The 22142-nt window shown below is 33.1% G+C and overlaps 1 protein-coding gene across 4 annotated transcripts in view; it reads right to left on the reverse strand.

Moving 5' to 3' along the window:
• tou (bromodomain adjacent to zinc finger domain 2B toutatis) overlaps nt 1-22142 on the reverse strand; it is a 255805-nt gene that overhangs the window by 75449 nt on the left and 158214 nt on the right. The window contains exon 1 of one of the 4 annotated variants that reach the window (XM_075313310.1): nt 3922-3940. The exons of the other annotated variants lie outside the window; for them this stretch is intronic. The gene's annotated coding sequence lies outside the window, so the exon portion shown is untranslated. Of the gene's footprint in view, nt 1-3921; nt 3941-22142 lie in introns of those variants that run through there. 4 annotated transcript variants of the gene reach the window in all.

A 22142-nucleotide genomic window follows, 5' to 3' on the forward strand; every position in this document is an offset into this window, starting at 1 on the left:
TTGTAGTCTTGCGAGACTCCTTCAAACTTTTGTAGAGAGATTTCCTAACAGTCTAGCAAACTTCTTTCGAGTCGTCTATCGAGACCCTTTCTTGTCACCTTGCAAGGAACCTTTCGAGTTGAATAACAAGACTGTTCCCAGTCATTACGAGTTTATTTCAAACATTTGTAGAGAGATACCGTAACAGCCGTCTAGTGAAACTACTTCTACTAGTCTAGCAAATCGAGTCGTCTATCGATACTCTTTCATGTCATCTTGCAAGTTACCTTCCCAGTTGAGTAGCAACACTTCCGTGCACCCAGAGAAGGAATATGATCACCTCAAACATGTTTCAAGAGCAAAATATTATTTTTGGATGGTGACCATGTAACATGTTCACCGCAATCATGTTATTTTCTCAGAAATTATGTATATGTTTTCGGAAATCATGTTATGTTTGGCGAGAAAATAACATTTTTGCGACAAACATGTTACATGGTCACCATCCAAAAATAACATTTTGCTCTTGAAACATGTTTGAGGTGATCATATTCCTTATCTGCGTGTGACTCCTTCAAACAGTTTTGGAGAGATTCCATAGCTGACGTCTAGTGATACTACTTCCTCTCGTCTAGCAAATCTCTTTTGAGACCCCTATCGAGACTCTTTCATATCGTCTTGCTAGACATATTCCCAGTCGCGTAGCGAGACTTCTTCGCAGTCGTCTGTCGATTCTCTTTCTTGTAATCTTTCCATCATGCAAGGCACTTTCCCAGTTGAATAGCAAAACTTCTTTCCAGTCGCCTATCGATAATCATTCTTTTCGCCTATCGAGACTCTTTCAAACATTTTTAGAGAGATTACGTAACAGCCGTCTAGTGAAACTACTTCTACTAGTCTAGCAAATCTCTTTCGAGACGTCTATCGAGACTCTTACTTGACGTGTTTCAAGGCACCTTCCCGGTCGTGTAGCGATATTTCTTCCCAGTCGCCTATCGAGACTCGTTCTTGTCGTCTATACTCCTTTAAAGTAGTCAAGAGAAACGCTTTCAAACTTTTTAGAGAGATTCCGTCACAGCCGGGTAGTGCAATTACTTTCATTCGTCCATTTTTAGAGAGTTTTCGCCACAGACAATTAGCGAAAAACTTACACTCGCCTACCAAAACTCTTCCCAATCGCCTTATTCTCAGTTACATAGAAAGACACCTTCACAGTACTCAAGCGAAACTCCTTCGCAGTCGTCTAGTGACACTCGTTCAAAGTCGACAGAACACCTACCTCTTTCCATTTGTCTAGAGAGAAATCTATCAGTTGTCTACCGAGACTCTTCCAAGCAATATAACAAGAATTCTTCCCAAACGCTTAGACAACTCCTTCATAGTCGTAAAGAACATGTCTAAAAGGTTCCTTCACATAATCTAGTGAGACTCATCTAGGAAGATTTCTTATATTTTTATAGCCGGCTCTGTCCAGTCATTTGGAGAGACTCCTACCCATCCGTCCAGCGAGACCTCTTCGCAGGTGTAGTTGGAAACCCGTTGAAAATTGTTTAGTGAGATTGCTTCACATCCGCAGGGAGTGTCATTACTAATCGCCTGGCGAGACTCCTTCACAGCCTTCTAGAGATCCTCTTTCTACTCTTGTGAGAGAGAGAGAGAGAGAGAGACGTCTTGAAAGTAGTTTAGCAAGACTGCTTTAACTTCATGTTGAGTGATTCCTTCACAGTCGTGTTGGGAGACTTCTTCCTTGGCGTTCCGTGAGACTCTACTACAATCGTCTGTAGAAAACTTTAGGTCATAATTCCTTGACACTCTAAGTTCCAATCTCAGTCACTAATCATTTACAGGGGTTAACTTTCTCAGAGTTACCTTTGCCTAGCGTCATCTCTCACTGTTTCTCACCTCCACTTGTTCCTTTCAAATTGTCTTTAGGGAGGCATCATATCTAGAATGGTTTCTCTACCAACTCTGACAAGACTCTTTTTCAAGAGTCAGCACGGTCGTCTGTCGAACATCCTTTTGAATCGTTTATTGATTTTCTTCGCAGTCGTCTAACCACCCAGCGAAACTTTCTACGGAACAGAGCGAAACCTTCGCAGTCATATGCGGAGAACTCTCCCCTGTCATATAAAGGGTGATACGGTCAAAATTTGGTCAATATAAACTTGACGTATTTCTTTCAATTTTGCATTTAAAAAACCTGAACACCCCTCTTTTTGAAGGTGTGTGTGTGTAGAATGTTGCTCCTATTTTGATTTTGGAATTCACTCCTCAGTTGTCAAAATGCCGTCCAAGCAAGAAGAGCAGCGTATCAAAATTTTGCTCGCGCATCGCGAACATCCGGGCTACTCGCACGCAAAGCTGGCAAAATCGCTAAAAGTTGTCATATCAACCGTCACAAATGTAATTAAAGTGTTTGGGGAACGTTTGTCGACAGCCAGGAAGTCTGGATCGGGGGGCAATCGAAAACCGGAAGCCGCTGAGACGACAAAGAGAGTTGCCGGTAGTTTCAAGCGAAACCCTAACCTCTCTCTCCGAGATGCCGCAAATAAGCTGGGTGTATCGCCTACAACCGTGCATCGAGCCAAAAAACGAGCCGGACTATCGACTTACAAGAAGGTAGTGACTCCAAATCGCGATGATAAACAAAATACGACGGCCAAAGCGCGATCCCGGAGGCTGTACACGACGATGCTGACGAAGTTTGATTGCGTGGTAATGGACGACGAAACCTACGTCAAAGCCGACTACATGCAGCTTCCGGGACAGGAGTTTTATACGGAAAAAGGAAGGGGAAAGGTAGCAGATATTTTCAAGGACATAAAACTGTCAAAGTTCGCAAAGAAATATCTGGTTTGGCATGCCATCTGTACCTGTGGCTTGAAAAGTAGCATTTTCATAGCTTCCGGGACTGTCAACCAAGAAATTTACGTGAAAGAGTGTTTGAAAAAACGGAGTGTTTGAAAACTCGGTTGTTCCGTACTGTTTTGGCCGGATTTGGCATCTTGCCATTACGGTAAAAACGCCATGGAGTGGTACGCCGCCAACAACGTGCAGATGGTTCCCAAGGTCAAGAACCCTCCCTACACGCCAGAGATCCGCCCAATTGAGAAATACTGGGCTATTGTCAAGCTGAACCTAAAGAAGACCAAAAAAAAACTGCTAAGGACGAGCAGCAGTTCAAGGCAAACTGGCTTTCTGCGGCGAAAAAGGTGGACAAGGTGGCTGTACAAAATCTGATCGCAGGTGTCAAGCGTGAGGCCCGGCAATTCGGATTTGGAAAAGCGAAAGCCTAACAGAATATTTTTCCTGAATTTTATACTAATTGAACTTGAAAAAGAAATTTAATTTGATTTTTTAAATAAACGATTTCGCCGATTTACACGCGTTTTCCCTTGGCCAAATTTTGACCGTATCACCCTTTAGAGAGACGAATTTGCCACAATAATTTTTATGTCGTTAATGGAGACTCCAAGTTGTCTAACCAGAATTCATTCCACTTTTTTGAAGATACGTACATATTTTTATAGGCCTAACGATATATCGCTCTAGTCGTCCAGTCTAGCGAAACTCATTCTGAAATCGTGTTTTTCTGTCGTTTAGAGACATCCAAGCGTCGATTGAGAGTCCCTCCGATACGTTTAGCGAAATTTTTTCTGGTCATCTAGCGAGATACCTTTGGCGAGACTACTAACTTGTCTAAGGAGACCTACCTTAAGATTGTCCAAAGAGACTGATTGTCATTCGTGACATTCAAATCCTTGAAAGATGCTAGGTCTGTCCAGTCATCTTTTGACTACTTAAAACCAATATGGAAATGTCAATGACCCTATCGATAATTATTGGCAATATTATATTAAATTATGCTTTCAATCATGTTTTTGATTCGTATGTTGAGTGTCGTTTGCAGTCGTCTATGTAGTAGAATTTAAATTTGATTACCTTAGATTAAAGGAGACGATTGATTCCGCAATTTTACCTGCAAAGAACAAAAAACTACAATTACTTTAGGAATAGAAGTAAATAAGTGCACTTATAAGACAAATAAATCAATGATAACTATAGATATTTGGTTCAAAATTAATTTTAATTTGGTGTCCCACGTTGGCTGCCAGTTTGCTCTATAACTAGACAATCATCAAAACTGGGCATTTGAAATATTATCAAAGGTTATCTAGATTAGAAACATGGACTCGCACGCTTTTATACATCTGTAAAACCCACACAGTAACACACTACAACAATATATGTGTGTGTGTGTTTGAGATGACACACATCGTAAAGCCAATTTTCTTCGACTGAAAATATCCAAAAAGACGCCTGAGCAACAAAACTTGACGAGTGGCTAACAATACACACGAACGAAGAAAATCTATCATCACCATCAAAATCGCTATGTCGTTGGCTATGTCCATTTTAGTTGGAAACAAAAGAATACTGAAACCTAAACTCACTCCCCCTTTTTCTTTGCATAATTTTCCCAAGCAAATTTTGATGTCGTCCCAAACTAACTTAGATTGGTTGCTATCTTTGAACTGTTATGGATTTTAAATAGGAGTTGAGTTGAATTGAAATTTTCCCAGCTTAAGCAAATTTCGTATGCGGCAACAACATCATCACGAAATAAGAGATGTAAAATGTCTCAGAGAGATTATCTGTAAATGTAGGAGAAGACTATGGGTATATGACAAGAAGGACAGACAATTTTGTGGCAAAACGGTTACAAACAACCCAACTGCCTATATCTCAGAACTCTTTCAATAACATAATGTAAAGGCCACGGGGAGATGTTAAGGAGTAATACAGCATAAAGGTGATACAAAACAGGGGCGAGGGAATTGAAATAAGAAAATGCCAAGTACAATGCCAAAGACGCAGAAAGAGTTAAGTCGAAGTGAATGGTATCTGCGCGATATTCAAAAACTGCTGAATGTGAAATGTCTTCTTGTAGCCAGAATGTGACCGAGTGTGTGTGTGTGTGAGCGGGGAAGTGTAAATGTGATATTGGATGTTGGTACAACATTCTTACGACGATTGCAGTTTGACCATCAGCCACAGCCATATGATGCAGTGATGCTAACTTAAATGGTTTTCTTAGTCAAAAAGTAAGTCAATTTTTTTAGGTCTATATTATATAGTATAGTAGTATGTATAATATAGTAGTATGTAATGTTGAAAACCTTTTCGGAATCTTCCGAACATATCTGGAATATATGTAAAAAAAAAAACAAAAAAAAACTTTTTGGTGTTCGGTCGAAGCAGGAATCGAACCCACCACCCTTGGCATGCAAGCAGTGCTGTCGCTAGTGAAAAATTGAGTAGATTTTGGAAAAAAGTGGAGTAGATTGAATAAAATTGAAGTAGCATACATTTTTGAAAACAAAACAATAGAATTCATTTTATTAAACCCTCCACCATAGGTTGGGGGTATATTAACTTTGTCATTCCGTTTGTAACACATCGAAATATTGCTCTAAGACCCCATAAAGTATATATATTCTGGGTCGTGGTGAAATTCTGAGTCGATCTGAGCATGTCCGTCCATCTGTTGAAATCACGCTAACTTCCGAACGAAAGAAGCTATCGACTTGAAACTTGGAACAAGTAGTTGTTATTGATGTAGGTCGGATGGTATTGCAAATGGGCCACCACATCGGTCCATAATTATATATAGCCCCCATATAAACTGATCCCCCGATTTGGCTTGCGGAGCCTCTAAGAGAACCAAATTTCATCCGATCCGGCTGAAATTTAGTACATGGTGTAAGTATATGGTCTCTAACAACTATGCAAAAATTGGTCCACATCGGTTAATAATTCAATGATTAAAACCGCTATGTTCATCGTAATTAAAGGAATAGGACAAACAATTAGGTAATATCGGGAAAAATTTAAAAATTTGAAGCAGAACAAAAAGCGAAGAAGATTTTTGGAAGAAGGAGTGACGAAGTAAATTTTCTGAAAATGAAGCAAAATACTTCGATTGAAGTAGTAGCGGCAGCACTGCATGCAAGGCGGACGTAGCAACCACTGCTCCACGGTGCCCAACTAAATGTATATTTCTGTTAAAAAAAAGTTTGTTTAATTAGCTCGTGAGCGCCGCAAGCTATGCTATATAAATATAACTTATGTCATCAATGGACAATTATCCATTGTTCAAGTCGAATCACTTAACTATAAGCATAAGCGTAGGAGGGCCTCTGGGGAGGTGGCTTAGACCCCCCCCCCCCCAGAATTTGAATCCCTATTTAAAGGGTGATACGGTCAAAATTTGGTCAATATAAACTTGACGTATTTCTTTCAATTTTGCATTTAAAAAACCTGAACATCCCTCATTTTGAAGGTGTGTGTGTAGAATGTTGCTCCTATTTTGATTTTGGAATTCACTCTTCAGTTGTCAAAATGCCGTCCAAGCAAGAAGAGCAGCGTATCAAAATTTTGCTCGCGCATAGCGAAAATCCGATCTACTCGCACGCAAAGCTGGCGAAATCGCTAAAAGTTGCCAAATCAACCGTTACAAATGTAATTTAAGTGTTTGGGGAACGTTTGTCGACAGCCAGGAAGTCTGGATCGGGGGGAAATCGAAAACCGGAAGCCGCTGAGACGACAAAGAGAGTTGCCGGTAGTTTCAAGCGAAACCCTAACCTCTCTCTCCGAGATGCCGCAAATAAGCTGGGTGTATCGTCTACAACCGTGCATCGAGCCAAAAAACGAGCCGGACTATCGACTTACAAGAAGGTAGTGACTCCAAATCGCGATGATAAACAAAATACGACGGCCAAAGCGCGATCCCGCAGGCTGTACACGACAATGCTGACGAAGTTTGACTGCGTGGTAATGGACGACGAAACCTACGTCAAAGCCGACTACAAGCAGCTTCCGGGACAGGAGTTTTATACGGCAAAAGGAAGGGGAAAGGTAGCACATATTTTCAAGCACATAAAACTGTCAAAGTTCGCAAAGAAATATCTGGTTTAGCCATCTGTACCTGTGGCTTGAAAAGCAGCATTTTCATAGCTTCCGGGACTGTCAACCAAGAAATTTACGTGAAAGAGTGTTTGAATAAACGTCTGCTGCCTTTCCTGAAGAAACATGGTTGTTCCGTACTGTTTTGGCCGGATTTGGCATCTTGCCATTACGGTAAAAAGGCCATGGAGTGGTACGCCGCCAACAACGTGCAGGTGGTTCCCAAGGACAAGAACCCTCCCAACACGCCAGAGCTCCGCCCAATTGAGAAATACTGGGCTATTGTCAAGCGGAACCTAAAGAAGACCAAAAAAACTGCTAAGGACGAGCAGCAGTTCAAGGCAAACTGGCTTTCTGCGGCGAAGAAGGTGGACAAGGTGGCTGTAAAAATCTGATGGCAGGTGTCAAGCGTGAGGCCCGGCAATTCGGCAATTTGGAAAAGCGAAAGCCTAACTGAATATTTTTCCTGAATTTTATACTAATTGAACTTGAAAAAGAAATTTAATTTGATTTTTTAAATAAACGATTTCACCGATTTACACGCGTTTTCCCTTGACCAAATTTTGACCGTATCACCCTTTACGATTTTCTATTTTTTTAATAAAAAAAGGAATCCCCTTTTCAGTCATTGGGATAGCCAAAATTTGAGCCCGATTAAACGATGATAACACGTGCCGCTCGTCGCTGAGTCAAACCGAGTTACGCCAGCCTTTAGCTTCGAAAATAATAAAACATTAATTGAACCTATAAGTTCAGTCTATACATTTTTAGCTAGCCCCCCATAGGAAAATTGTCTAGCTACGCTAATGACTATAAGGACAAAACGACTTCATTAAAAAAGTTTATCGACTTTTGGACAATAAAGAAAACTTTATTACAGAGAAATGCGTCTTCTATACTAGGCAAAATTTGCATTCGTATTTTAAGGTCGTGAAATCTTTAGTCTCACGAGAATATTTTTTTCAGTGCAAAACAATGTAGGCTGGTTCTTCGTCCAAATTAATTACTTTACATTTATTATTATTATTCTTTTCAATAGCTTGATATGCGTCCGTTTTAATTTGTGTGAACAATTAAATTATTATTTTACCTCTCTCAGTAAATGCGATGTCTTGAAATAACACAGAGCCTTTCACATTTAAATAAATAAGGAAGGCACAGCGAAGCGAACCGCATTCTGCTAGTATTTAATTTAAAAAGAAGATGATTATTCTACAAAAACGTCATCAAAATAAACGCAATCTACTGAACATTGCTTTCGATATACAGTTGACAACATTGACGCGAAACCAATCCACAATATATTACCATTGTCCGTTTTACAGTGTGTCCGTCCTGGCCCTGTTTCTCACTCCTATTGTTATTGTTGTATATCCTTGTTCTTATAAATGTATCTGCATTGTGTGTGTGTGAAAGTATGTATACGAGATTGTACGCTAGTGAATGTGTGTACGAGTGTGTATCTGTTTCCATTTAAGTGTTCTCATATTTATATTCGTTTTCTCTCTCATATGGTTTTTGTTGTTGGTTTTGTACTGTGCTGCGCTACTTGCTGCTGCTGCTACTTTTGTTGATACCATTTAATGGTCTCCAAGGGACCTTTGCCCGATATCTCATTTCTTTTGCCTTTCTTTCCTTTTCGTTTTGTGTCTTCGCCTCCTTTATCCATCATGCTCTGCTATGGTTCTGGTTCATTTTGTTTTTGTTTTTTTTTGCGTTTTTTTATTTTTTTATTTTTTTATTTTTATTTAAAAAGGATGTAATTTGGTGTGTGCCCTGGAGGCATTCAAAATCGCATTGTGTGCATGTGGTTTGTGTATGACTCGTACTGGATATATGAATCCCCGGAATGGATGCATGGGTAGCTTCAGTGTTTGGTTGTGTTTGTCTTTAGTTGTTGACGTCGTTTTTATTAACGAAAATGTGAAGTAAAATTAAATCAATTTTAAATGTCCTTTTCATTCAAAGCATTGTGAAATGCATTCACCAAAATAATTAGGAAATTGTAGGAGTTTTACATATGGCACATGTTATGGTAAGTTTATAACTGTATACATTAACCTTAAATAAAGGCTTCAGTTAACAAGTACACCGAAAAATATTTTTTGTCTTCCATGACGAAATTAATTGATTCAATTAATTTATAATCAATTGAAAAATATATTGATACAATTATTTTTCGTGATTGATTTTTATTTTAATTAATCAATTAAATTTTTATTTGAATATTTTTCAAAATTCAATTAAAATTTTAATTGGACAAGTTTAGCCACTCTAGGACAAGTAAAATCTGGCAACGATAAAATGACAGAATGCGCACCCAGAAAAGGAATATGTTCACCTCAAACATGTTTTAAGAGCAAAATGTTATTTTTGGGTGGTGAATATGTAACATGGTTTTCGCAACCATGTTATTTTCTCGGAAATCATGTATCTGATTTCGGCAAGCAGGTTATATTTGACGAGAAAATAACATTTTAGTGACAAAAATGTTACATGGTCACCATACAAAAATACCATCCTGAAACATGTTTGAGGTGATCATATTCCTTCTCTGCGTGCGTTGTCAAAACAACAACCAGCGCTCATGATCTTAAAACGCAATGGTTACGAATTTACGTAACTCGAACCTGGATTGCCTGCACCATACGCGCTAACCAGTCGCATTAGCGCATTGCATTTTTGGTAGAATTCTACCAAAAATGGTAGATTTTTTACTAATCGGTAGATTGGTAGAATTCTTGATGTTTTGGTAGATTTTGCAAAATATACCTATCCAAATAAGAGGTACATCATTGTTCTATAGCAATAAAATTTTGACAAAATTTTCTTTAGAATTCACATTTTGACAAAATTTTCTATAGAAATAAAATTTTGACAAAATCTATATATATAAAATTCAACCTATGTTTGTTTGTTTGTTTGTATGTTCCGAGTTGGCTCCGAAACGGCTGAACCGATTTACTTGAAACTTTCAGAGATCTAGGGGGCGTTCATGTGGTGAAAATAGGGTACCATTTTTTGACACCTGGTCGCGGAGGGGGACCTCCCCTTCGTCGGACTTTTTGAAAATTGGACCAAAGTTGACCGATTTGCTTGAAATTTTCATTGAAGATTGGGGTTAGCATCTAGACAAAGATCCGCTACTTTTTATTTCGATATTTGGTGACGGAGGGGGGCCTCCCCTTTGTTCGACTTTTTTTTAAGTACAGTGAAAAAACTAAAATTTTCTAAATTATCTGAGATTTACAGAGAACATGTGGCGAGGTTATGGAATTAATATGGGGTACCCGATGATTTCATATGTGGATGGGGAGGGGGACCTCCCCCTTGCCCTACTTTTTGAAACTTGGAACAAAATTATGCGTTTTGCTTGAAATTTTCATTGAATGTTAGGGTTGGCATCTAGACAAAAATCCGCTACATTATTTTTCGATATTTGGTCGGGGAGGGGGACCACCCCTTTGCCCGAATTTTTTTGTTTGAAAGTACAAACAAAACTAAACTCCCCCGACTGAAATTTTACGGAAAAAATGGGTTATGAAATTTATATCAGGTTCTCGATTTTTTAATAAAAATAGAAGGGCATAGGGAGACATCCGCTTCTCTTAAGTACATACAGAGAAACAATGAAACTTTACCGAGTTACTTGAAATTTACAGAGGACTGGGGAGAGGCTACGATGTTAATAGTTGATACCTGATTTTGTGATATTTGGACGGAAGAGAGGCCGACCCTTTAGGCTTATAATTTGCTTGACATTTTCTGGGACGTTTACAAAAGATAAGCTACATCACTTTTCGATATTTAGTCGGGGAGGAGGTCCTCCTCTAAAACTGCAAAAAGAACAACAATTCTTAAGTTTTCTTGAAATTTACATAGGCAGTGGGGGAAGGTTATGAACGAAGAGGCAACCTTCCTTGCCACACACTTGAAGGAAAGTTTCAAGAATTTTCAGGGAAGGTTAGGGGTGCTATTCACTACGGTGTTTGTCGATATTGTATCGGGGAAAGTGACGTCCCTTTAAAACAATAGAGCAAAATTTAAACATCTCCGATCTACTTGAACTTTACAGGGAACGTGGGAGGAGGTGATTAAATTTATACATGATTTTTAAATTAGTATATGATTTTTCGATATCAGGTTGGGGAAGAGGAAAATTGAAATAAACTTTGTCGATTTACTTCGATAGAATTTATAGGGACCATTGAGTAGTTGCGAAATTAATATAGGGTACGTGATAGTCCGATATCAGGTCGGAGTGAAGCGAAGGTGGGGGTAGGGTTCCCTTTTGTCCGTTTTTTTCTTAAATTAAAAGTAGTGGGTTGTCCGTGAATGGGAACTCGGTACATAATTTTATGATTTTTGCACAGGCTTCTGCCAGACTTCTTTTTAGTAAAGAACTTAAATTTACATGAAATTGGCAGCCACCGTAGAGGATGCATCATTTTCCAACATTTTAGCAAATGTTAATGTGGTAAAATTTTTTACTATTTTTGCTTTTTCCGATTTATTGGATGGGAAACAGTAATTCTTAGTATGTTATTATAATATAGTGCTTAATTTTCAGATATGTTGAGGAGAAGGATACCTTTCCTTGACAAACCACACTTAAAATTCACAAGAAATATAGAAGAAGGTACACCCTCTCCCGCCGTATTTGTACCTATAAACGAAAAATCAAGTAATCCGATTTGTTTAAAAGAATTCAAATCTTTTCGAATTTGTTTTCAGCACGAAGGATATAGTTGACTAAGTTAACGCAAAATATTCCTCCAAATATGCTTCGGAAGGCGCAGCGAAGCGGGCCGGGTTACGCTAGTTTTCTATAGAAATAAAATTTTGACAAAATTTTCTATAGAAATAAAATTTTGACAACATTTTCTATAGAAATAAAATTTTGACAAAATATTCTATAGAAATAAAATTTTGACAAAATTTTCTATAGAAATAAAATTTTGACAAAATTTTCTGTAGAATTCAAATTTTGACAAACTTTTCTATAGAAATAAAATTTTGACAAAATTTTCTATAGAAATAAAATTTTGACAAAATTTTCTATGGAAATAAAATTTTAACAAAATATTCTATAGAAATAAAATTTTGACAAAATTTTCTATAGAAATAAAATTTTGACAAAATTTTCTATAGATAAAATTTTGACAACATTTTCTATAGAAATAAAATTTTGACAAAATTTTCTATAGAAATAAAATTTTGACAAAATTTTCTACAGAAATAAAATTTTTTACTAAATTTTGTGTAGAAATAAAATTTTCTATAGAAATAACATTTTTTACAAAATTTTCTATAAAAATAAAATGTTGACAAAATTTTCTATAGGAATAAAATGTTGACAAAATTTTCTATAGAAATAAATTTTTGGCAAAATTTTCCATAAAAACAAAATTTTGACAAAACTTTCTATAGAAATAAAATTTTGACAAAATTTTCTATAGAAATAAAATGTTGACAAAATTTTCTATAGAAATAAAATTTTGATAGCATTTTCTACAGAAATAAAATTTTGACAAAATTTTTTATAGAAATAAAATTTTTTACAAAATTTTGTATAGAAATAACATTTTCTATAGAAATAACATTTTTACAAAATTTTCTATAGAAATAAAATATTGACAAAATTTTCTATAGAAATAAAATTTTGACAAAATTTTCTATAGAAATAAAATTTTGATAAAATTTTCTATAGAAATAAAATTTTGACAAAATTTTCTGTAGAATTCAAATTTTGACAAACTTTTCTATAGAAATAAAATTTTGACAAAATTTTCTATAGAAATAAAATTTTGACAAAATTTTCTATGGAAATAAAATTTTAACAAAATTTTCTATAGAAATAAAATTTTGACAAAATTTTCTATAGAAATAAAATTTTGACAAAATTTTCTATAGATAAAATTTTGACAAAATTTTCTATAGAAATAAAATTTTGACAAAATTTTCTATAGAAATAAAATTTTGACAAAATTTTCTGTAGAATTCAAATTTTGACAAACTTTTCTATAGAAATAAAATTTTGACAAAATTTTCTATAGAAATAAAATTTTGACAAAATTTTCTATGGAAATAAAATTTTAACAAAATTTTCTATAGAAATAAAATTTTGAAAAAATTTTCTATAGAAATAAAATTTTGACAAAATTTTCTATAGAAATAAAATTTTGACAAAATTTTCTACAGAAATAAAATTTTTTACAAAAGTTTCTATAGCAATAACATTTTTTACTAAATTTTGTGTAGAAATAAAATTTTCTATAGAAATAACATTTTTTTGCAAAATTTTCTATAAAAATAAAATGTTGACAAAATTTTCTATAGAAATAAAATGTTGACAAAATTTTCTATAGAAATAAATTTTTGGCAAAATTTTCCATAAAAACAAAATTTTGACAAAACTTTCTATAGAAATAAAATTTTGACAAAATTTTCTATAGAAATAAAATGTTGACAAAATTTTCTATAGAAATAAAATTTTGATAACATTTTCTACAGAAATAAAATTTTGACAAAATTTTTTATAGAAATAAAATTTTTTACAAAATTTTGTATAGAAATAACATTTTCTATAGAAATAACATTTTTAAAAAATTTTCTATAGAAATAAAATATTGACAAAATTTTCTATAGAAATAAAATTTTGACAAAATTTTCTATAGAAATAAAATTTTGATAAAATTTTCTATAGAAATAAAATTTTGACAAAATTTTCTACAGAAATAAATTTTTTAACAAAAATTTCTATAGAAATAAAATTTTTTAAAAAATTTTCTAGAGAAATAAAATTTTCTATAGAAATAACATTTTTTACAACATTTTATATAAAAAAATTGACAAAATTTTCTACAAAAATAAGATTTTGACAAAATTTTCGATAAAAATAAACTTTTGACAAAATTTTCTATAGAAATAATATTTGGACAAAAATTTCTACAGAAATAAAATTTTGACAAAATTTTCTATAGAAATAAAATGTTGACAAAATGTTTTACAGAAATAAAATTTGGACAAAAGTTTCTATAGAAATAAAACTTTAACAAAATTTTCTATAGATATAAAATTTTGACAAAATTTTCTAAAGAAATGAAATTTTAACAAAAGAAATTAAATTTTGACAAAATTTACTATATATTAAATATGTTTAAAATTTAAAATTTTTGGAATTTCGGTCATACTATCAAAGTCCATATACACCCACAAAATTGTCGCTAATAGGATCATAATAAATAATATTGTACATATTGAAATAAACAGCTAAATAAAAAATAAAAACCATTTCTTTAAAAGAAAAAATATTTTTTTTTGTCATACTAACCACAATAATTTGATCATAAATTTCAAAATACATTTTTGTTTTTAAATTTGGTAGATTTTGTTAAAATTTTCTTCAAATTTTGGTAGATTATTTTTGGCACGAGTGGCCAGTGTGATTGCACCATCGACGGAATTGCCATAAGAACGTCTAACGAACATTTTAATACTTTTGCATGGCCAAAGAAAAACGAAAGTCGTTCATGAAATCGTGAACGCGCATGGACGAAAACGTGAATATTCCATTGTGAGTTTTCGTGAACGTTTCCGTTTCATTTTGTTACCGTACGTTCACGATTTTGGAACGTAATTATAATAGTTTGCGGATTGTAAATAAAATCCTTGATTTCTCGGAAAATAATTAATTAAAGTTTTAGAAAATCGTTGTGCCAGTTAAAATGATACGAAAAAGAAGCAAAATATGGTTTCACCTCAAAGAAGGTGAAAAATGTTGCTGGTTTGTATAATTTTTAATTATAGTAACGAGTACTCAATTCAAAAGTAACAAGTAGTGAATCAAAATTTTGATTTGAAATTAATTTACAACAGTAGAACTGAGGTCAACGTATTATAAAAAAAATCTGAAAAAAATCTTCAATGTTACCAGAGTCCTCCTTAAATTCTATCAGTTTTTGTAACTTGACTATAAAGCTAAAATATATTTAAAAAAATTAGGTGATGTCTTTCATGAATTTATTTTAAATACGATATAACAGACGAAAAACAAATTACCCCAACAATTATCTTCTTGGCCCATGCTGAAAATACTTAACGAGTCATAATATGTAACTAACTTGTGAGATTTCATTTCCGTGATAGTATCAGTTATGGTAGCAGACCTTATGAAGGAATACTAAACTCAAAAAAAAAAAACATTGTTAAAGAAACGAATTTAATGATAATTTTGTGTTGCTCCAACACCAGTGAAGAGATGCAAAGTGAAAGTCAATGAATTTATGGCTTAGACATGTCATTCAATTTTTTTTTGTTATTTATTTTTGGTGTGGTTTAATATTTTTCTGAGATTTTTTGTTTTCTCAATTACCTGTTTCATATTATCATAACTTATTGCTGCTGCTGCCGTTTCTACTCTTCATGACTTTGTTTTATTCCGTTTTATTTATTCTAAATACCAAACGAAAAAAGCCAACAAAGACGGTGGACGGACACACACTTTAAGAATAGATGGAGTGAGTGATGGCTTGAAAACTGAATTTGCTGCGTTTTTATGATTTCTACACATTCATCCATCGCTGCTTTATTCGTTTAAAATCGTTCGCAGTTTATTGTTGGATTTATGTGAATAGCTGTCTGTCTGTCGATATGATTTGCTTGAATGTTATCATAAGGGAAGGTTGCGCTGCAATGAGGTTTTCTAAATGGGGGCCTTAAGAGAGAGAGAGAGAGAGAGACGCAGTACAAAAATATTGTCGTTGCATGTTAAGAATTTTGGAGGCACCGTGGTACAATGGTTAGCATGCACGCCTTGCATATATAGTGTCATGGACTAAATAGTCTAAGTGAGTCTAAAAAATATCGGGCTATAGTGGCAGCCCTATCCTAACCTAACCCAAGTTAAGAGTTTTGGCGCCGATAATTATCAAAGCCTTCGGCAGACAACACGGTTGCAAAAGTAATCTACCAAAAATTTTGAAAAGTCTTATTTCGCAAAATTATGTTTCTATAGAAAATTTTGTCAAAATTTTATTTCTATACAAAATGTCAAAATTTTATTTCAATAGAAAATTTGGTCAACATTTTATTTCTATAGAAAATTTTGTCAAATTTTAATTCTATAGAAAATTTTCTCAAAATTTTAATTCTATAGAAAATTTTCTCAAAATTTTATTTCTATCGAAAATTTTGTCAAAATTTTATTTCCTAGAAAATTTTGCCAAAATTTTATTTCTATAGAAAATTTTGTCAAAATTTTATTTCTATAGAAAATTTTGTCAAAATTTTAATTCTATAGAAAATTTTCTCAAAATTTTAATTCTATAGAAAATTTTCAAAAAATTATAATTCTATAGAAAATGTCAAACATTTATTTCTATAGACAATTTTGTCAACATTTAATTTCTATAGAAAATTTTGTTAAAATTTTATTTCTATAGAACATTTTGTCCAAATTTTATTTCTATGGAAAATTTTGTCAAAATTTTATTTCTATAGAAAATTTTGTCAAAATTTTATTTCTATAGAAAATTTTGTCAAAATTTTATTTCTATAGAAAATTTTGTCAAAATTTTATTTCTATAGAAAATTTTGTTAAAATTTTATTTCTATAGAAAATTTTTGTCAAAATTTGATATCTATAGACACTTTTGTCAAAATTTTATATCTATAGACAATTTTGTCAAAATTTTAATTCTATAGAAAAATTTGTCCAAATTTTATTTCTATAGACAATTTTGTCTAAATTTTTGTAGAAAATTTTGTCAAAATTTTATTTCTATATACAATTTTGTCAACATTTAATTTCTATAGAAAATTTTGTCAAAATTTTTGTAGAAAATTTTTGTAGAAAATTTTGTCAAAATTTTATTTCCATAGAAAATTTTGTCAAAATTTTATTTCCATAGAAAATTTTGTCAAAATTTTATTTCTATAGAAAATTTTGACAAAATTTTAATTCTATAGAAAATTTTGTCAAAATTTTATTTCTATTAGAAAATTTAATTTCTGTAGAAAATTTTGTAAAATTTTTTTTTGAAAATGTTTGTAGAAAATTTTGTCAAAATTTTATTTCCATAGAAAATTTTGTCAAAATTTTATTTCCATAGAAAATTTTGCCAAAACTTTATTTCTATAGAAAATTTTGTCAAAATTGTATTTCTATAGAAAATTTTGTCAACATTTTATTTCTATAGAAAATTTTGTCAAAATTATAATTCTATAGAAAATTTTGTCAACATTTTAATTCTATAGAAAAATTTCTCAAAATTTTATTTCTATAGAACATTTTGTCAAAATTTTAATTCTATGGAAAAATTTGTCCAAATTTTATTTCTATAGACAATTTTGCCAACATTTTATTTCTATATACAATTTTGTCAACATTTAATTTCTATAGAAAATTTAGTCAAAATTTTTGTAGAAAATTTTGTCAAAATTTTATTTCCATAGAAAATTTTGTCAAAATTTTATTTCCATAGAAAATTTTGTCAAAATTTTATTTGTATAGAAAATTTTGTCAAAATTTTAATTCTGTAGAAAAATTTGTCAAAATTTTAATTCTATAGATAATTTTGTCCAAATTTTATTTCTATGGAAAATTTTGTCAAAATTTTGTTTCTATGGAAAATTTTGTCAAAATTTTTTTTCTATACAAAATTTTGTCAAAATTTTATTTCGTTATTGTTGTGTTTGATCTCAGCTTAAAGCCATGCATTGACTAAACTACAAGTGTAGCTTAACCAACAGAGGAAAAGTATGCTTGTCAAATTTATTTGGGCAAAGCCTCACACGCAAAAAAATAATTCTTTCCTCCCAAACGAAATTTTAGACAAACAAAGTTCGTTTCTCATTTGCTTTTCGTTGAAAGGAAGTGTATTTGGAAGAAAAGTATATACTTTTTGTGATAAACGTTTATTCTTTTCCAGGATGTAAAAACAATTTCATAAAGACTAGCTGAAAAAAAATTTTTTCTGGCTAATTGCATTTTCCCTCACATCTTCCTCACTTCCACGAAGTTTTTTAGTTCTTTAGCACCTTTTTCTGTAATACAAACAATGTAGAAGAAATTATACGATTTTATAAATTTTAAATTTTTTTTTTTACCTTTCGCCTGGACGGAGAATCGAACCGCGGACCATGCAATTTGTAAGCCAACACACTACCCACTGAGCTATGTAGCCGTTATTGTCATCAATAGACAATTACCCATATAAGTTATATTTATATAGCATAGCTTGCGGCGCCCACGAGCCGATTAAACAAAGTTTATTTCACAGAAAAATACATTTAGTTGGGCACCATGGAGCAGTGGTTGCTACGTCTGACTTGCATGCCAAGGGTCGTGGGTTCGATCCCTGCTTCGACCAAAGTTTTTTTTTTTTTTTACATATATTCTATTCTATATTAGGAAGATTCCGAAAAAATGTTCAACATTACATTGTAGTATATTAAATTTTGAACTGTAAAATGTGTCTTATTAAAGACCTAAAGTCAGAAAAGAACAGTGTTTGATATAAACGAAATGGACTGTGTTTTTGGTTCAAAAATAATTTTTTTTTTTAAAAATTAACATTTTGTAACAAACGAATTTTTTTGGTGATAAAAGTGTATACTTTTCGAAGCAATTCAAAAAACTCTAACAAAAGAAAAACGTTTTCGGTACACGTTTTCCAAACGTTTTTTTTCTTTGCGTGCATAGACTGCAAGATGGTTAGGGCTTTGCCCAAATAAATTTGACAAGCATACTTTTCCTCTGTTGGTTAAGCTACACTTTTAGTTTAGTCAATGCATGGCTTTAAGCTGAGATCAAAAACAACAATAACGATTGAAGAGAAGCAAACAATAACAAACAAAACGAAATTGTATTTCTATAGAAAATTTTGTCAAAATTTTATTTCTGTAGAAAATTTTGTCAAAATTTTAATTCTATAGAAAATTTTGTCAGAATTTTATTTCTATAGAACATTTGTATGTACTTCTTCGTTGGAGAGGAATATTTTGCAAAATCTACTAAAACATAAACAATTCAACCAAACAGAAAAAAATCTACCATTTTTGGTATTACTCTACCAAGTGTGGCAGGCAAACAATTCACCGGCAGACCATACGACGTTCCAACATGACTTACCATAACACTCAGCACGCATCAAACAATAATGGCTTAAAAAGATGGTTCCTCACTTCATTTCTACCACACAATTGCCACCAGAATGTCCAGACCTAATATTCTTCCCATATAAGGCCCCCTCAACAACCGTTTCACCTCTGTTTTTTCGCTACTACTGTGTTACTGTTGCCTTCTGTCCCCCCCTTCACCATTTATTCGGAGTACAAGAGGACAAACCGCCATAGGCTTTTAAAATGTAAGTTTATTTGTCCGTCTGTCCATCCGTTCGCTCTGACTGACTGTCTGTTTGTATAATAAATAATAAGAGACACGAGTAATAGTGGCTAAATGTGTGTATGTATGTCTGTACACTACAAAATGTATCTAGATACATTTATAAGCAATGTATATGCGCCAGCATGTATGTATGCATATCTTTCGCCTTCTTCATCCATCCGTTTGTGTCTGTCTCTCTGTAATCAGTTAGAGGGAATCGTTTTTGAAAAAGTGATTCATCATCGTAATTTCAGTTCAGTTCACATGTCGTCTTGTTATTGATTTCAAGTCATCGTCATCGTCAATATTGTTCGTCGTTCGGGTACTTTGATTCCTCTTTTACCTCAAAGACAATCTATAATTCACCGGTATTCTTGTTCTTCATCATCATGTTCATCGTTCTCCTTAAAATGATGGAGATATGGTGATGGTGATCGGGGAGGCTAACATGAATCGTTATTAAGATAATCGGCCAGAATATTCTCTGCTTGTTACCTGCCATCATTGTCATTGTCGTTTGTTTTTATCATAATCATGAATGGTTGATTGAATGTTGTCGATATGTATTTGAATTTTAATTTTTACATGGATTTTGTTTTTAAATTATCGTCACAAATATTTACACTTTAGAGAGGTGATATTTATTTAATATGGAAATGTTTTATGTTTTTTTTTTAACTTAGAATTCTTGGCTCGGCTAGTTAGCTGTTTCATTTATATTTTAACTACATTAAATTAAAATAAACTAAATAAATGTAAACCGAATTAAATTATACTAAAATAAATATTCTTAGAATAATTGTCTTTGTTACTTGATTTCTTTCCATAATTTAAATAAATTAAGTGAAACCAATTTAAATTAAATCAAAATAAATAAAACTAAATATATTGTATACCAATATAAGTAAATCTAAATACATGTAATTTATTCATCTATCTAAATAATAAAACAAATGAAACGAAAATATGTTAAATCAGATTAAATAGAAAATAATTAAATTAATTTATTCTAAAATAAATTTAACCATTTTTTTGTTAATTTATCGTCATAAATATTTACACTTACGGAAAAACAATATTTTTATACCCTAAACCACATAGTTAGTGGTCAGGGTATAATAACATTGATCTGGCAAAAAATGTGCCTACCAGAAATATTGATTTTAGACCCCATAAAATATATACCGATGGACTCAGAATCACATCCTGAGTCGATCTAGCCCTTGGTGTCCGTCCGTCTGTCCATGTACACAAAAAAATATTTTTCTGATTCAATCACGAAATTAATTGACCCAATTAATTTTTTAATTGAAATGTCTTCAATCACAGAAATGATAGTATCAATTAATAAATTAATTGACAGTCAATTAAAAAATTATTTTAGATCCAATTAAAAAATTAATTGATACTATTAATTTGTGTGATTGATTTTTATTTCAATTAAAAAATTTGTTGATTCAATTAAACTTTTAATTGAATATTTTTTAAAACTCAATTGAGATTTTAATTGGAAAAAGTTTCGTGAACTTTTTTTCTGTGTGTATTTGTTGTTCGCAGGATTCCGGTCGCAATTATTAACCGATTTTGATGAAATTTTGTATATGGTGTTTTTTGGCAGAAGGACGAATGCTATTGAATTTCGAAAAAATCGGATCAAATTTAGATATAGCTCCCATATATATGTTTCGCCCGATTTCGCTCATTTACCAACCGATCAGCGTCAAATTTGCCACAAAGTAATCTATTTTATCACCCTTTTAGTGTTCAAAATTTCATCGAAATAAGTTCAGTTTTAGATATAGCTCCCATATATATGTACCGCCCGATTGTCCCAAATTTGGCCTTAAGTCCCTTATTTAAAGGGTGATTGGTCAAGGGAAAACGCGTGTAAATCGATGAAATCGTTTATTTAAAAAATCAAATTATATTTCTTTTTCAAGTTCAATTAGTATAAAATTCAGGAAAAATATTCAGTTAGGCTTTCGCTTTTCCAAATCCGAATTGCCGGGCCTCACGCTTGACACCTGCCATCAGATTTTGTACAGCCACCTTGTCCACCTTCTTCGCCGCAGAAAGCCAGTTTGCCTTGAACTGCTGCTCGTCCTTAGCAGTTTTTTTGGTCTTCTTTAGGTTCCGCTTGACAATAGCCCAGTATTTCTCAATTGGGCGGAGCTCTGGCGTGTTGGGAGGGTTATTGTCCTTGGGAACCACCTGCACATTGTTGGCGGCGTACCATTCCATGGCCTCTTTACCGTAATGGCAAGATGCCAAATCCGGCCAAAACAGTACGGAACAACCGTGTTTCTTCAGGAAAGGCAGCAGACGTTTATTCAAACACTCTTTCACGTAAATTTCTTGGTTGACAGTCCCGGAAGCTATGAAAATGCTGCTTTTCAAGCCACAGGTACAGATGGCTTGCCAAACCAGATATTTCTTTGCGAACTTTGACAGTTTTATGTGCTTGAAAATATCTGCTACCTTTCCCCTTCCTTTTGCGTATAAAACTCCTGTCCCGGAAGCTGCTTGTAGTCGGCTTTGACGTATGTTTCGTCGCCCATTACCACGCAGTCAAACTTCGTTAGCATCGTCGTGTACAGCCTCCGGGATTGCGCTTTGGCCGTCGTATTTTGTTTATCATCGCGATTTGGAGTAACAACCTTCTTTTAAGTCGATAGTCCGGCTCGTTTTTTGGCTCGATGCACGGAGAGAGAGGTTAGGGTTTCGCTTGAAACTACCGGCAACTCTCTTTGTCGTCTCAGCGGCTTCCGGTTTTCGATTTCCCCCCGATCCAGACTTCCTGGCTGTCGAC

This window comes from Haematobia irritans, chromosome 5 (genome assembly GCF_050003625.1).
Source record: "Haematobia irritans isolate KBUSLIRL chromosome 5, ASM5000362v1, whole genome shotgun sequence".
NCBI classification, from domain to species: domain Eukaryota; kingdom Metazoa; phylum Arthropoda; class Insecta; order Diptera; family Muscidae; genus Haematobia; species Haematobia irritans.